The sequence below is a fragment of the Talpa occidentalis genome, unplaced genomic scaffold (assembly GCF_014898055.3).
Source record: "Talpa occidentalis isolate TD23 unplaced genomic scaffold, MPIMG_talOcc4v2.1, whole genome shotgun sequence".
Lineage (NCBI taxonomy): Eukaryota > Metazoa > Chordata > Mammalia > Eulipotyphla > Talpidae > Talpa > Talpa occidentalis.
Window position 1 is genome coordinate 67,682,346 of NW_026555331.1, and position 15,335 is coordinate 67,697,680.

Genomic DNA, 15,335 nt, shown 5'->3' on the forward strand with positions numbered 1-15,335 from the left:
TGTTTTAATTATTATGGCTTTGTAGTATAGTTTGAAGTCTGGGAGTGTGATACCTCTTCTCTCCTTCTTTTTAGTAAGGAGAGCTTTGTCTATTCAAGGTTTTTTTGAGTAGCCTGGATTTAAGAAATTTTTAGTAATTTGAAAATACAGAAAACTGCTTTCAGTGCCACATTGTTATTGCTTACTTTGTAGATTTTCCACTTAGTGTTAAAGTGTGATCTAAACATTCAGATTGGTTTATTGAATTTAAATGCCCTCAACAGTGACTGGCAAATTTGAATTTTTAATATAGTCCTAAGTGATTAAAAAATTCTTTCTACATTTGATGTTATTTTATTATTTTTCAGAGACTATATGCAGATAGATATTAGATGAGAATAACTAGTTAAAGGTCTACCTTTTCTAGTCTGGTCATAAGATTTAGTAAAAGTAGAACCACATCCTAAAATTTTGATTTATGCATTATAGGTAAGGAGAAGAAAAGTTATTATAGAGTAGAAGGAAAAGCAAGGGGGCAAAAACACAGTCTGAAATTGTCGTAAGCTCTAGCACATACTTTTTCAAAGTGAAATGACAGGTCAGAATTTTCATCCTGCCTAATATGCTTAGAACTTTAGAGCAATACAGTACTTTTAAAGATTTATTTATTTATTTATTTGTTTGTTTGTTTATACATACAAGCACTGGGTACAGTCCGAAGTGCGGGAGGGTGAGAGAATTCACCAGAGCCAGAGCAGGGAACAGAGCAGGCAGAAGGACCGAAGTACACTGCTGAGGGGAGCAGCGGGCGGCAAGAGAGGTCTGCACGCCATGTGGGACCCTCCTCCAGTGGCTGGGGAGCAGCGGGGGATCGAACCAGCGCCACATAGGCTGCGGGCAGCTTTGCAACCCAGCGCTCAACCACTGCTCCACCGGGGAGGCCCGCAATACAGTACTTTTAAAGCCTAAACAAATCGAGTGAAAATTATAATATTCATTTACAAAATAAGAATTCATGTAGAAGACTGAATGATACTCATTTCTTTGCAAAGATCTTTCTAATAAGTAGTTGTTTCAAGTGTTTTATGTATTTAACCTTTTCTAGTTCAGATTTCAGTATCAGGGACAAATCCTGTTAAAGCAAGTGGTTCCTCAATTTGTGAGGGTGAAAATGAGACTCTTAAGAGTACTTGCAGTCTAAAAGTATGCATAAATATATCTATCTGGCTAGTATAACCTACTCTAGCCTCAATAACTGCATAAGGATTTACTTAGATCATCATAAATGTTTGTTGTGATAATTGCTGAAATAATCCTGGCTTATTGTTACTATACTGTTGTTATTCTTATTAAAAATCAATTATATATTAATAACTGGACCTCTTAAAATTTTTAAAAAATTTTATTTTATATAATTTTTACATCATTTTTCATTTTTGCACAATGTATACATTTTCATCTTGGATATAGTGCCCATACAATTCCCACCTGCCTTGTTTTGATCCTACTCCCTTTCACCACCCCCATAGTGTTTCTCTGGTTTATAGTTGCTTTGTTGATTTTGATTTTTACATTAGTATAATTAGTCTTTTTCCTGCCCCCTTATTTAGGTTTTCTAAATTCCTGCTATGAGTGAGACCATTTTTCTTTTTCTTTCTGGCTTATTTCGCTGAGCATGACCCCTTCCAGCTCTATCCATTTTGCTGCAAATTGCATGTGTTTATCTTTTTTGATTGCTGAGTAATATTCCATTGTGTATATGTACCACATCTTCTTGATCCAGCCATCTATTTTTGAGCATTTGGGTTGTTTCCATAGGTAGCTATTGTAGATAGTGCTGCTATAAACATAGGGGTGCAGGTGCCCTTTTGAATTACTGTTTCTGTGTCCTTTGGGTAAATACCTAGGAGTGGAATTGCTGGACCATGTGGAAACTCCATCTTTAGCAGGTTGAGGAATCTCCACACACCTCTCCATAGTGGTCGGACCAGTTTGCACTGCCACCAGCAGTGCAGGAGAGTTCCTTTTTCTCCACATCCTCACCAACATTTGTTGTTGCTATTTTTTTTTTTTTTCAATATGTGCCATTCTCACTGGTGTAAGATGGTATCTCAGTATGGTTTGGATTTGCATTTCCCTGATTACAAGTGATGTTGAACATTTTTTCATATGCCTGTTGGCCATTTGCATTTTCTCTTTGGAGAAGTTCCTTTTTAGCTCTTCTGCCCATTTTTTGACGGGGTTATTTACTTTGTTTTTGTTTTGTCTCATCAGCTCTTTGTAGATTTTTGTGATCAGTCCTTTATCATTAGTGTTGGGTGCAAAAATTTTCTCCCAGTCAGTGGGGTTTCTCTTTGTTTTGGTTACTGTCTCTTTTGCTGTACAGAAGCTCTTTAATTTGATGTAGTCCCAGCTGTTTATCTTTGCCTTCACTATCACTGCTTTGGGTGATGTGTCTGTAAAGATGTTACTGAGGTGTATGTCACATAGTGTTTTGCCTATATTTCCTTCTATATATTTTATGGTTTCGGGTCTTATGCCTAGTTCTTTAATCTATTTTGAATTGGTTTTTGTGCATGGGGTGAGGTAGTAGTCAAGCTTCATTCTTTTGCAGGTAGCGACCCAGTTTTCCCAGCACCATTTACTGGGAAATTGCATATTCTTTCTCCTTTGTCAGTTCCATTGGTCCATGTCTCTGTTCTTGTTCCTATACCATGCTGTTTTGATTATTATGGCTTTGCAGTATAGTTTGAAGTCTGGGAGTGTGATACCTCCATTCCCTTCTTTTTTTTTTTTTTGTTCAGAAGAGCTTTGGCTATTTGGGGTTTTTGGTGGCGCCATATGAATTTCATCAATATGTGTCTATTTCTTTGAAGAATGTCATTGAAATTTTTATTGGAATAGCATTGAATCTGTACATTGCTTTTGGTAGGATGGCCATTTTGATAATGTTAATTCTTCCAGTCCATGAGCAGGGAGCAGGGGATGTCTTTCCATTTCTTTGTGTCTTCTTCTATTTCTTTTAACAGTGTTTTACAGTTTTCTTTGTATAGGTCCTTTACCTCTTTTGTTAGTTTTTTTTTCCCAAGTATTTGATTTTTTTTTTGTTTAAATACTAAAACGGATGGTTTTCTTGATTTCTTCTTCTTCAGATTTATTGTTTGTGTATAGGAAAGCTACTGATATTTGTGTGTTGATTTTGTATCCTGCTGCTTTACTAAACTGATTCATTAATTTGATTGGTTTTTCTATGGAGTTTTTGGAGTTCTCTATGTATATTATCATATCATCTGTGATCAGTGATAGTTTTATTTCTTCCTTCCCTATTTGGATTCCATGTATGTCTTTCTCTTGTCTTATCACTCTGGCTAGAACTTCCAGTTTTATATTGAAAAGCAGTGGTGAGAGTGGACATCCTTGTCTTGTTCCAGATCTTAATGGAAATGCTTTCAACTTTTCATCATTGAGAATGATACTGGCTATGGGCTTGTCATATATGGCCTTTATGATGTTGAGGTATATTCCTTGTATCCCAAGGATTTCCAGGGCCTTTATCATAAATGGGTGTTGTACTTTGTCAAAAGCTTTCTCACATCTATTGATATTATCATATGGTTTTTATATTTCTTTTTGTTGATGTGTTGGATTACACTGACTGATTTTCAGATGTTGAACCATCCTTGTGTCCCTGGAATAAATCCTACTTGGTCGTGGTGAATTACAGATACACTGTTGGATTCTGTTAGTTAAAATTTTATTGAGGATTTTTGCTTCAGTGTTCATTAGAGATATTGACCTTTAGTTTTCTTTTTTGTGTTGTCCTTTTTTGGTTTTGGTATTAGTGTAATGTTGGCTTCATAGAACATGTTTGGTATTATCCCTTCCTTCTCAATTTTTTGAAAGAGTTTGTGAAGCATAGGCACTGGTTCATTTCTGAATGTTTGCTAGAATTCATTTGTAATCCATCTGATCCTGGGCTTTTGTTTTTGGGGAGGGTTTTTGATTACCAATTCAATTTCACTACTTCAATTGGCTCTTTAGATGTTCTATTTCTTCTTTATCTGGCTTTGGGTGATTTTGTTTGCGTAGAACTCTTCATAGTAGTTTCTGATTATTCTTTTGATTTCTGCTGTGTCTGTTGTGATTTCTCCTCTTTCATTTGTGATCATATTTATCTGCTTTCTCCCATTTTTCCTTTGTGAGTCTGGCTAGGGGGTTGTCTATTTTATTTATTTTTTCAAAGAACCAATTTTTTGTTTCATTGATCTTTTGGATTTTTTTATTTGTATTTCATTTATTTCTGCTTTGATTTTTATTATTTCCTTTCTTCTAGTTGTTTTAGGGCTTGTTAATTGTTCTTTTTCTAGTTCTTTGAGATGTGAGATTAGGTTGTTTCTTTGTGTTCTTTCAAAGTATTTTTTAATTTCTTCTTTGATCTTCTCATTAGTCCAGTGGTCTTCCTGTAGTGTGGGTTTCAATCTCCATGAGTCAGGAGGGTTCCTTGCCTTCTTTTTATGGTTTATTTCTAGTTTGATGCCTTCATGGTCAGAGAAGATGGTTGGTATGATTTCATTCTTAGTGTATCTGTTGATGTTTGCCTTGTGTCCCAGTATGTGATCAATCCTGGAGAATGATCTGTGTACGCTTGAGAAAAATGTGTACTCAGATTTTTTTGGGTGCAGTGTTCTATAGATGTCTGTTAAGACCATGAACTCTAATTCCTTATTTAGAATTTTAGTGTCCTTACTTATTTTTTGTCTCATTGATCTAATCATTGTTGATAATGGTGTGTTGAAGTCTCTTACTACATATATATTTTCTCTGATGTCTGTTTTCAGAGATGATAATAATTCTCTGATATATTTTTGTACTTCTTCATTAGGTAAATATATGTTAATGAGTGTTATGTCTTCTTGGTGTATTGTCTCCTTGATCATAATGTAGTGACCGTCAGGGTCTCTTTTTATCTTTTTGAGTTTGAAATCTTTTTTATCTGATATAAGTATAGCTGTTCCTGCTTTCTTTTTTGATCCATTTGCCTGTAGGATTTTTCCCCCCAGACTTTTACTTTCAGTCTATTTTTATCTTTTGTAGTTAAATGTGTTTCCTGGAGACAGCAAAATGTTGGGTTTTGTTTCTTAGTCCAGCTTGTTACTCTGTGTCTTTTTATTGAGGAGTTTAGTTCACATTTAGAGTTAATATTGATATGTAGGCATCTGTATTTGCCATTTTGTCTTTTCTGTGTTTTATTGTTTGTCTTGTTTGTTCTTATCCATCTCTCTGTTGGTTCTGGCTTCAGGACTCCTTGTTGTATTTTTTGGAGTGGGGGTTTAGTTGTAATGAAATTCTGGAGTTTCTGTTTGTCTGGGTAGGTCCTTATTTTTTCTTCATAGAGGAAGGAAAGCTTTGTGGGATAGAGTTTTCTTGGTTGGCTTTTGTTGTCTTGGAGTTTTGTTGACTATGTCCCTCCACTCTCTCCTTGCCTATAGTGTTTCGGAGAAGTCTGATGTTAGCCTGTTTGGTTTTCCTTTGTATGTTATCTGTTTTCTTTCCTCTTGTCAGTTTCATTATTTTTTCCTTTTCTGGATTCTTGAAGCTTTACTATTATGTGTCTTGCTGTATTTTTCCTTTCATCATGGAAGTTAGGTGTTCTTCTTGTTTCTTGTATGTCTATTTTCATCTCCCTCTTCATGCTTGGGAAGTTCTCATTGATTATCTCCTTGAATATTTTCTCTGTTCCTGTGTCTCTCTCCTCTTCTTCTGGGATCCCTATAACTCTTATATTTCCTTTCCTCATGGAGTCAGATAGTTCCTGAAGTCTTTCCTCATCCTTTTTCCTTTGTAATTCTCTTTCCCTTTCTGTTTTGGTTCTTTTTATTTCTGTGTCTTCAAGAGTGCTTATTAGTTCTTCCATTTCATTATTCTGCTTTCATTGCTTTTCCCAGAGTTCTTCAGCTCCTCCATTAATCCTTTGATCTCCTGTGTTTCCTTTACTTCCCTCTATAGGGACTCAATTTCATTCTTCTGATCATTGATTATTTTTCCAGTATCATTTCTGACTTCTTTCAGTTTTTTAATCATGGTGATTTTAAATTCTCTATTGGGAAGGCTCAGAAGTTCTTCCAAGTCACTGTTGTTGCAGTCTGGTGGTTCATTTTCTTTTTGTGGTGTGTCCTTTTCCTGAGGACTTACTTGTAGTTTTTCTTCTCCCTGCTGTTTGTTTTCTGATTTGTCCTATGCATTGGGACACTGTGTCACTGGTACTGGCCTGCATCTCTTTAGTGAGCTCCTTCTGCGATATTGGAAGCTCTGACTGTGGGGATAGCCCTTTCTCAGTTCCACAGTTTGGTGAGGTCTGAATGTGACGGTCCCTGTCTTAAAGATGGAGCATCTGAGAGGCACTCCCCTGTACTCTCCCTGTGCCCCAGTGGTGGCTGGATCCCCCTCTGGGCTTCAACTGGCAGCCAGTCGTGGGGCCTGGTTTGTGTGGGGGTTCCTGCTCACCTCTGACTGTGGGCCAGCCTTCTCCGTTCCACACAGTTTTGGTGAGGTCTGGATACAAAGCTCCCTGTCTTATATATGGCGCATCTGGAGCTTGGCTTTTGATTACTCAATGAAGGTCATTCACCTCAGTGAAGGTTCCTACGGAGTCTCCCCAGGAACCCCGGATCTGCATATGCTTTCTGAGCACTGGGCTTTTCCACACAAGCTTACAGGCTGGCCTTGGGCTATTTGCAGGTCTCTCCACTGAGTCCTTATCTTCCTCTAATTGTGGCCAGAGCCATTCACTCACCTCTCTGGCCACAGTTCTCCACAGTTCCTGTTCAAGGGGTGTGGTGCCTGCAGTAGTTCCTTTCCACTCACTGCCCTGCTTGATCTGTAGTTTGTTCTTGTTATTTTTTGGTTTTTTTGTTTTTTTTTTCTCCTTTCTGTTGCTTGGAGTGTGCCTACTTTGTGGGTGGGGGTGGGTAGCAGGTTTCTGAGCTTTCCTCTCTTTTCGTCCTCTTTTATGACTACTCTCTTCTTAGGGCTGTTTGACAGAGTCTTCCATGTCTCAGTTCTCACAGGGAACTGCCACTTTTCCTCCCTATTAACTATTTTTTTTTTATGGGAGGACTTACTCGCAGTGTTTCCCCACTGCCATGTTGATCCATCTTCTGGACCTCTTAATTATGCATATTTGCTATTGGTAAATTTAAAACCTTCCCTTTTTTGGATTAATGAAATTAACTGGATTATTTCAGTTTCAATGACAAGATACTTGAATCTATATACTTAACCTAGCTCAAACCTTTTAAATAACATGAAACATGAATAAGTCAAGAAAATTCATCAAGCCATATTTATCAGGCCATATTTATCTAAATGGTCTAAATCAGCCCATATTTAATCTCTTTCCTCGTTTAATATACTTCATGTGAATGTAAATTTACATAAAGTTAAAAAAAAAACAACATAATAATTGGAAAAGTTCTCAACAAACAAGTACTAATATTTAAAACAGCATGTGGAAGCTTATACTTTCCTTGGACTAGATTCACAGAAGACAGAACTGATCAATATGCTCCTTTAAAATTGCAGAGTCTAGGACTTAGTGATTTCCTTTGTAGAAGTTATGTGATAGTATCTGTTTCTATTATTTAACAAGACATTGCAATGACACTCTATTACCGATGACTACATTCTGGGAATATTTCTGAGTTAGGTGACATCAAGTTCATTTTTGTGTTGTTATGCAGAATCTTAGTGGAGAAGTCATATTTAAAGTGTCTGATAACCTTCCTCATCCTCCACACACACATTAGTCTACATGCTCAGAATTATTACATAAATTAAGAGTTTACAGATTCTTTAAGCAAAAAGAAAAATAACTACATTAAAACTATACATATTTTAAAGTAACTAGCCAGGTCATAAATGATGTGCTCTTCTTTCTACCCCACAGGCATTTCTTTAAAATGTCAATCCAATTTGAAGAAAAAAGTGCCTGGAATCTTAGAAATGCAAAGGAGTTGAAATTTCTACATTTTAAAGTGTATGAAGATGAGTTAAATAAGAGAATTCTTAGAAATAATGGATTAGTTGTGTCCTAACATAAAACAGAATCTTTCTTATTTGTATATACAATAATTTACAATACAATACAATAATTTAAGTTTCTGTAAAAACAGGATTAATTCACATATTGGAAATAGAATATTAACAATTATAGTATTTTACTTTATTTTTACTGTATATGTCTTATATAGCTAACATTTTATATATATATGAATTTTATGTTTAATTATGTAAACTATATGAGTGCCCATAGATAATTTTTATATTTGATTTTTAGTTCTATATTTTTTGAATAATTGTGTAGTATGTCCACTTTTACAATTCTTATTGAATAATATTTAAATATATTTATTAATAATTTATCATATTTATTTGCATTAACTTGAAATATGAATTTAATTAAAGCTGAAATATGAAAAAATATGTTGTTTTTCTTTGTTTCTTGTTTTATATTAAACTTTGTTTTAATGTACCTCAAATCTCTGTGCTAAATTTTTGGCCAAGATGTTTTCATTAAAAAGTACTGACTTTTTTAAAAAGATTTATTTATGCATACAAGATCTGGGGTACAGGCCAGAGATGTGGGGAGTGAGAGGATTCACCAGAGACAGAGTGGGAAACAGAACAGGCAGACTGGCTGAAATACACTGCTGAGAGGAGCAGCGGGCGAGACAGGAGAGGTCTGCCTCACCCTGTGGGTTTCTCCCTGGCCAGCAGGGATAGAACTCGTGCTGCGGAGGCTGCAGAGGCTTCATAGTGTGGTGCTTAACCTCTTGTGCCATCAGGGAGGCCCTAAAAATACTGATTTTAACCTAATTATAATAAAGTAAAAATCAAAATCAACAAGCAACTATAAATCAGAGACACACTACTAGGCGGTGTGGGGAGAGGGGAGGGAGTAGGATAAAAACAAGGGGGGTGGGAGTTGTATGGGGACTATAACCAAGATGAAAATGCATACATTGTGCAAAAATGAAAAATGATGTAAAAAAATGTATAAAATTTTAAAAAGTGCTGATTTTAAACACAAACAACTTTAAAATGCCACACAAACACACACACATACACATACATGCTCCATAAGACACTCTCGTTCCCTTCAGAAGACATTCTGTTGCATTGTTATCATTAACTTGTCTTTCACTATTAGACTTAGTTGAGACAAAGCGTTTGAGACATTTTCCTACCACTGATTAGGACTAGGGTAACAGACAGGTAGTGAGGCTAATACTCAGTTAGCTTTCTTAGCTCTGTGGGCAGACTTTGTGATCTTGCCAGCTCAAGCTGCCTTCTTATGCACCTACAGCAACTGTCTCGTTACCAACATCAAAATGGCCAAGAGGAGGATCATCAGAGAAGCTCTCAACACACATGGAGTTACCAGGATCCATACCAATAACGCAGCATCGTTAGGTTTCAGAACTTGGGGCTGATTTCCACCTTTTATCCAGGATAATGATCAATTTTCTCCCCAAGCTCAGTAAATTTACAAGCAATATGACATGTGTAACAATCCAGTGCAGGTGCATATCCTGCACTGATTTGGTCTGGATGAGTCAGAATAATCACCTGAGCTATGAAGCCAGCCACTTCCATTGGTAGGTCATATTTCCTGTGCCAGTCACATTGCCACCACAAACATCTTTGACTGACAGTTCTTGATGTTGAAGCACACATTGTCTCCAGGAAGAGCCTCACTCAAAGCTTCCCTCAAAGTGCATTTCAGCAGATTTTACTTTACTTGAAAGGTTGGCTGGAGCAAAGGTGACCACTCTGTCAGGTTTGTGAAAGACAATTTTAAATCAGTCCACTGGGGCAATACCACCAATTTCGTAGATGTCATGGGGGGGCAGGTGCAAAGGCTTGTTAGTTGGATGAGTTGGTGGCAGGCTGCAATCCAGAACTTCAAGCAGTGTGGTTCCATTGGCATTGCCATCGTTATGGGTGACTTTCCATCCCCTGTTAGCACTTGGTTCCAGCATATTGTTACTATTCCAACGAGAACTGGCACAAATGCTACTGTGTCCGGATTTCTTCCTATCTCTTTTAGCTGTAGTGTGGCTTAGTGGAATCCCTTTTGTTAATACCAACAATTAGTTTCTTCACTCCTAGTGTGTGAGCCAGCAGGCTTGCTCATAGGTCTGCTCATCCTGCTTCATCACCAACATCAGGAGCAGCAATCAGGACAGCCTGATCTTGGTCAGCCTGCATATGTCTGTTATCATGCTTTTACTAACATCGCTGTGTCCTGAAGCATCAATGATGCTTGCCAAATACTTTCTAGTCTCAAATTTCCTGAGTCAGATAGCAATGGTGATGCCGTGCTTTTATTCAGCGTTCAGTTTATTCAAGACCTAGGCATACCCGGTAGAGCCCTCTCCCATCTCAGCAATCTCCTTCTCAATTATTTCAATGTTTCTTTTGTCTGAGCTACCCTTCGAGAGCAGATGACCAGCAGTGGTAGACTTACCCAGATCTGTGTCCAATGACGACTGTGTTGATTTGAAACATTTCCTTTCCCATGCTGGATTTGGTTTAGCTGTGACTTTAACAATACCTAAGTTCTGATGGAAAACTCATTGCATAAAATATGTATTATTTTTCTTTGAATTAAAGATATCAGTAGCAGAGTTTATACTACTAAAATATGACTACAATATATGTGTAATAATAGTGTATGTGTGTGTATGTTTTCTGAACTGATAACTAAGATCCTGAGAAAATTTGTTACCTTGGAGATAGAACATGTTATTATTCCTTAAATAACAAGAAATTCAGTTGTACTTGGGCTGGGAAGATAGGTGTCAAGTAGAGAGAAAAATGTGTGGATTGCCTGGATGCTCTGTTTAGAATGGAAAACCTTGTTGCAGTTAGTTTTGTTTAAAAATAAAGAACAACCCCAAAACAAATGCTAGAGAAGATACAGAAAAAAGAGGAACTCTGTTATACTATTGATGGGACTATAACTTGGTGCAGACATTTTGGAAGGTAATCTAGAATACCTTAAAAAATCTCAAGAAAGTAATATATGATCAAGCATTCCCACTCTTGGGCATTTATCAAAAGAACATGAAACCATCAACCCCACAAATAATATGAGTTACTGTTTGTTGAGATATTATTTACAACAACCTAAGTACCCACTGATAGAGGATTGGATTAAACATATGTGGATAGTATGTGGAGTAATGTGTGCATAATATGTGGAATAATATGTGGAATATTATTCAAGCATAAGGAAAGAAAAATGATGCCATTTACAGCAATATGGAAGGAGTTAGAAGGAATTATATATAGTAAAGCAGGTTGGAATGATAAAAACAAATACTGGACATTTATATAGCAGACGATTTGACAAAGCACAATACTTATAAAAACTAAAAGACACGGGGAAATTAAGTGAGGTCTCCTCTGAGATTAAGAGGGAGGGGGAAGCAAGAAAAGATCAAAGCGCTGTAAAGAATGGTTGTGGGAAGAAAACTCCTATAAATAATAAAAAGAAAGAGAAAAATTTACAACAAAATTACAAGAAACCTACAATAAAATGATAGTCTCCCTCTCCTTTTAGAGAAGCAAAGCATGAATTACTTAACAATGCATAGTACAGCCCTTGTTTTTTAAAATCCCTTTTCCAATACGTTCTACTTTATCAGAAAGACATATATATGTCTGATTAGCTATCATTTCCCTTTTCAGCACTTGTTGTCTCTTTTCTGATTGAGTATATTGTATTCACTTGTATATGTAAACACAGTACTTCTTTGTCTACTAGAAAAACAAGTCAAAAATGCTCCTTCAGGAATATTGTGAAGCAACATTTTCAATTTATATATTTTGATGTATAGGCAAAGACTTAAAAATAATTTTATTTTAAATACCTGAGGGGCCTGGAATTCTGCAAGAATGCTATGTAAAAAAGAACAAGAAATATATCCTATTTTTAGTAAATTGCACTTAGCATAGTAATTATAATATTTGCAACATCTGGAAAACTGAAGTAGATGTTGCTAACAACTACCTAGAGAGCTGGAGTGCTGTTTTTATTAATGTGAAGAGGCTATTCAATAATGAAATGAAAACTTATTGGTAAGATATATTTGACTGAAACAGAAAAAAGCCTCAAGGAGATTTATGCCTATTATGGTTTCAAAAAGTTAATGTTATTTCAAATAGTGTTTTATGAAATAAGATTTTAAACACTTCCATAGGTGACTAGCATGCCTCAGACATGTATTATATGCTATCTATCTAGCTACCTACCAATCTATTATTTATCTTGATCAATTTATCGATTTATCCATACTTGAAAAAATTGACTTAAAATAGCTCCATTTAAAATGTTTATTTTAATACATGAGACTAATTTTTCATTGTATTCATCTCAACAAAGACAGATGGAAAATATAGTGAATATAGTGACTTTTCATTTATCCATGGAGAAAATTTCTCACTTGCAGAAATAAGTGATTGAAAGATGAATAGGGTAAAATATTCATAATTACTAGTAAAGTGACATCCACATATCACAGAAAAATTTGTGCAGCAGGACAGGGTCTACAAATTGGTTCAGAATAGTAGGAGCAGATCTTAGAATAGTTTTCTATTTTCAGCTTGTCACCTAAGGGATTTAGCAGATGGTCAAATTAATGTCTGAACTATCAAGATAATTACCTGAACTTCCACTTCAATTTCTATCTTGTAGATTTTGCTTTGAAAGGCAAGATGCAGTTCCTACCAGCCCTTGAGAGTGCCTAGAAGACAGGAATTGTGTTTGATCTGGGAGGAATAGGGTGAAGTATATGTGTTAACTCTACATACTACACATAGGGCTAATTGATAGGAAAATCTAGCTGTATCAAATGTACACGTTCCTTACATTATCTTGCTTAATTTGTTCAATATAGTTCCCTCTAGTCAATCATTAACTGTTTCTTACCAATCTCTTTGCAATAAATAAGGTTATCTGAGAGTAGGGACTATATTCTGAAATATTTCTAGAACTTAGAATAGCAACTGACTCATAGTAGGCAATTTATGTAAACATAGAATAAATAGTTATCTCACAATCCAATGAATAAGATTAAAGAGCATATTTTCTCATAATAACAAGCAGATGATTTATGACACACTACTTAACCACATATTCAAGTTCTTTGTTTTATGTTTTATATAAAATCAGTGTTCACTGTGGTAAAAGTCACACAGTCAAGATTATCTGCTTCAATTACACCTTTGTAACTGCTTCAGTTCATCCAACTCATAGATAGATAGAAATATGGTATTTAAACAGTGAGAGTCATTGAACCTTTGTAGGGGAAATTCAAATATGGTGGGGGCTGGTGTCTAACCAAAATTATTTGAATGTCCATGGGGACAGCAGACTGTGTCAGGTTGCTCTGGCTTATGCTGCTGTGTTAGAATGTAGGCTTTAGATTTTTCTAAGGAAGCTAAAACTTGGAATTTTAGGTGAAATCTCAATTTCTAAATGTTAGCATTAAATTAGAAAAATATTAATATACTGTGTCAAATAAAAGTGCTAGTCCTATTTGGCTCATAGGCTGATATTATTTGACATCTGATGGGCGTTTTATCTTGGGCATTTCTTCGGTGTGAAGAATCTTTTCATCCTCTTTGAAGACACTTAGAACTCTCTTCCTTCTGGTCCTTATGGAGATTTAATAATGAGTTTGAGTTTTACCTTGACTTTGGTAATGGTACACCCCATATTATCTTGCTTCTGGAAATTTCTATGTGCTGTGTGGCCTCAAGCATGGCAAATTATATGTCCATGTCTCTCACAGAACCTTGTAATTAATGCCTCCTGATCCCTGACAAAGGTGTGTCAATCGAGAAATAATCAGGCTATAATATAGTCAAGAAATTGGGCCTTTCCGGTGGTGCAGTGGGTTGAGCACAGTGGTATGAAGCTCTCCGCAGGCTTTGCAGTGCCGGTTCGATTCCCGGCCAGTCAGGAAGCTACCCACATGGTGCAACAGACCTCTCCTGTCTTACCTGCTGCTCCCCTCAGCAGTGTTTTTGGTCTGTCTGCCTGTTCTGCTCCCTGCTCTGTCTCTGGTGAATTCTGTCACCCTCCTGTGCTTCTGGCCTATACCTCAGTTCTTGTATAAATAAATGAATCTTTATATATAAAAATGAAATCTTTTACTCTACAATAGGGACCATGGCATTGGTCCCCAATCAAGTGGCAGTCCCAGGGTGGCTTCATGAGGGGCAGGGCATATGGGGAATTTAAGAGGCTAGGCAGAGAAGTGTGTGAGCTTAAGTATTTTGTTTTGAAACTTTTGGATTGTTTCTTAAGTCCATTTGTCTTTTTATGTTTAGTTGACAAGATTCTCAGTCCGAAGACTATCGTTGTGGGAGCTGTTGAATCACTCAGTAGATCCCTCCTGTTTCTTTTACGGTTTCTGATTGCTGAGTCAGGCTGCTTTAGCGTGTAACCCAGAAGTATCAACATGGCCATTATAGGCAGGATGGGGTCTGTTTTATTTAAATTTGTTTGCACAGATATTGTCTTCAATCACTTTAGCTTCTACCAATAATGGGCAGAGAGGTGGATGAAGGGGAGGGAGAAGTGAGAGAGAAGGAAGAAGAAAGAGAAGAAAGAAGGAAACCCTTTGACATATTGAAACTGTTTTATTTGCCTGTCTGCCTCTAGTCAGAAAAAAGTTCCCTATGGCAGATTTCAGGAACTTGGCATAAAAGATCATTTTAGTGAAAGGTCAGTTCCTAAGTCCTGGACAGTATTATCCTCATAACCTTCTCAGTTTATGGAGCAACTCCATCTTCAGAACCTGTGAGCTGGGCAGCAGCAGCAGCAGTTATAATAACCAATAACACTCTGATGAATAGCTAACACAGAGGCCACAATTGATGGTATAGATTAACCTTCAACAATGCAGCCAATCCCTCCTCTGAACAGAGGGTGTGTTCATGCAGGTCTTTTCTGCCATAAGGCAAAAAATGAAAACAAGAGGATCAACATGGTGGTGGGGAAACACTGTGAGTAAGTCCTCCCATAAAAAAAAAGTCATAGGGAGGAAAAGGGGCAGGTCCCTGTGAGAACCAAGACACGGAAGATAAATGGGTGACTCTGTCAAACTGCCGGAACAGGAAAGTTGCCATAAAAGGGGACAAAAAGAGAGGAAAGCTCAGAAACCTGCTACCCTCCCCCACCCACAAAGCAGGCACACTCCAACCAACAGAAAGGAGGAAAAACCAAAACAAAACAAAACAAAGAACAAACTACAGATCAAGCAGGACAGTGAGTGGAAAGGAAC

The 15,335-nt window shown here is 36.7% G+C and overlaps 1 pseudogene; it reads right to left on the reverse strand.

The window, feature by feature from the left end:
- Positions 1–9,261: 9,261 nt before the first annotated feature.
- Positions 9,262–10,560, reverse strand: LOC119249848 (elongation factor 1-alpha 1-like; annotated as a pseudogene).
- Between the last annotated feature and the right edge of the window lie 4,775 nt (positions 10,561–15,335).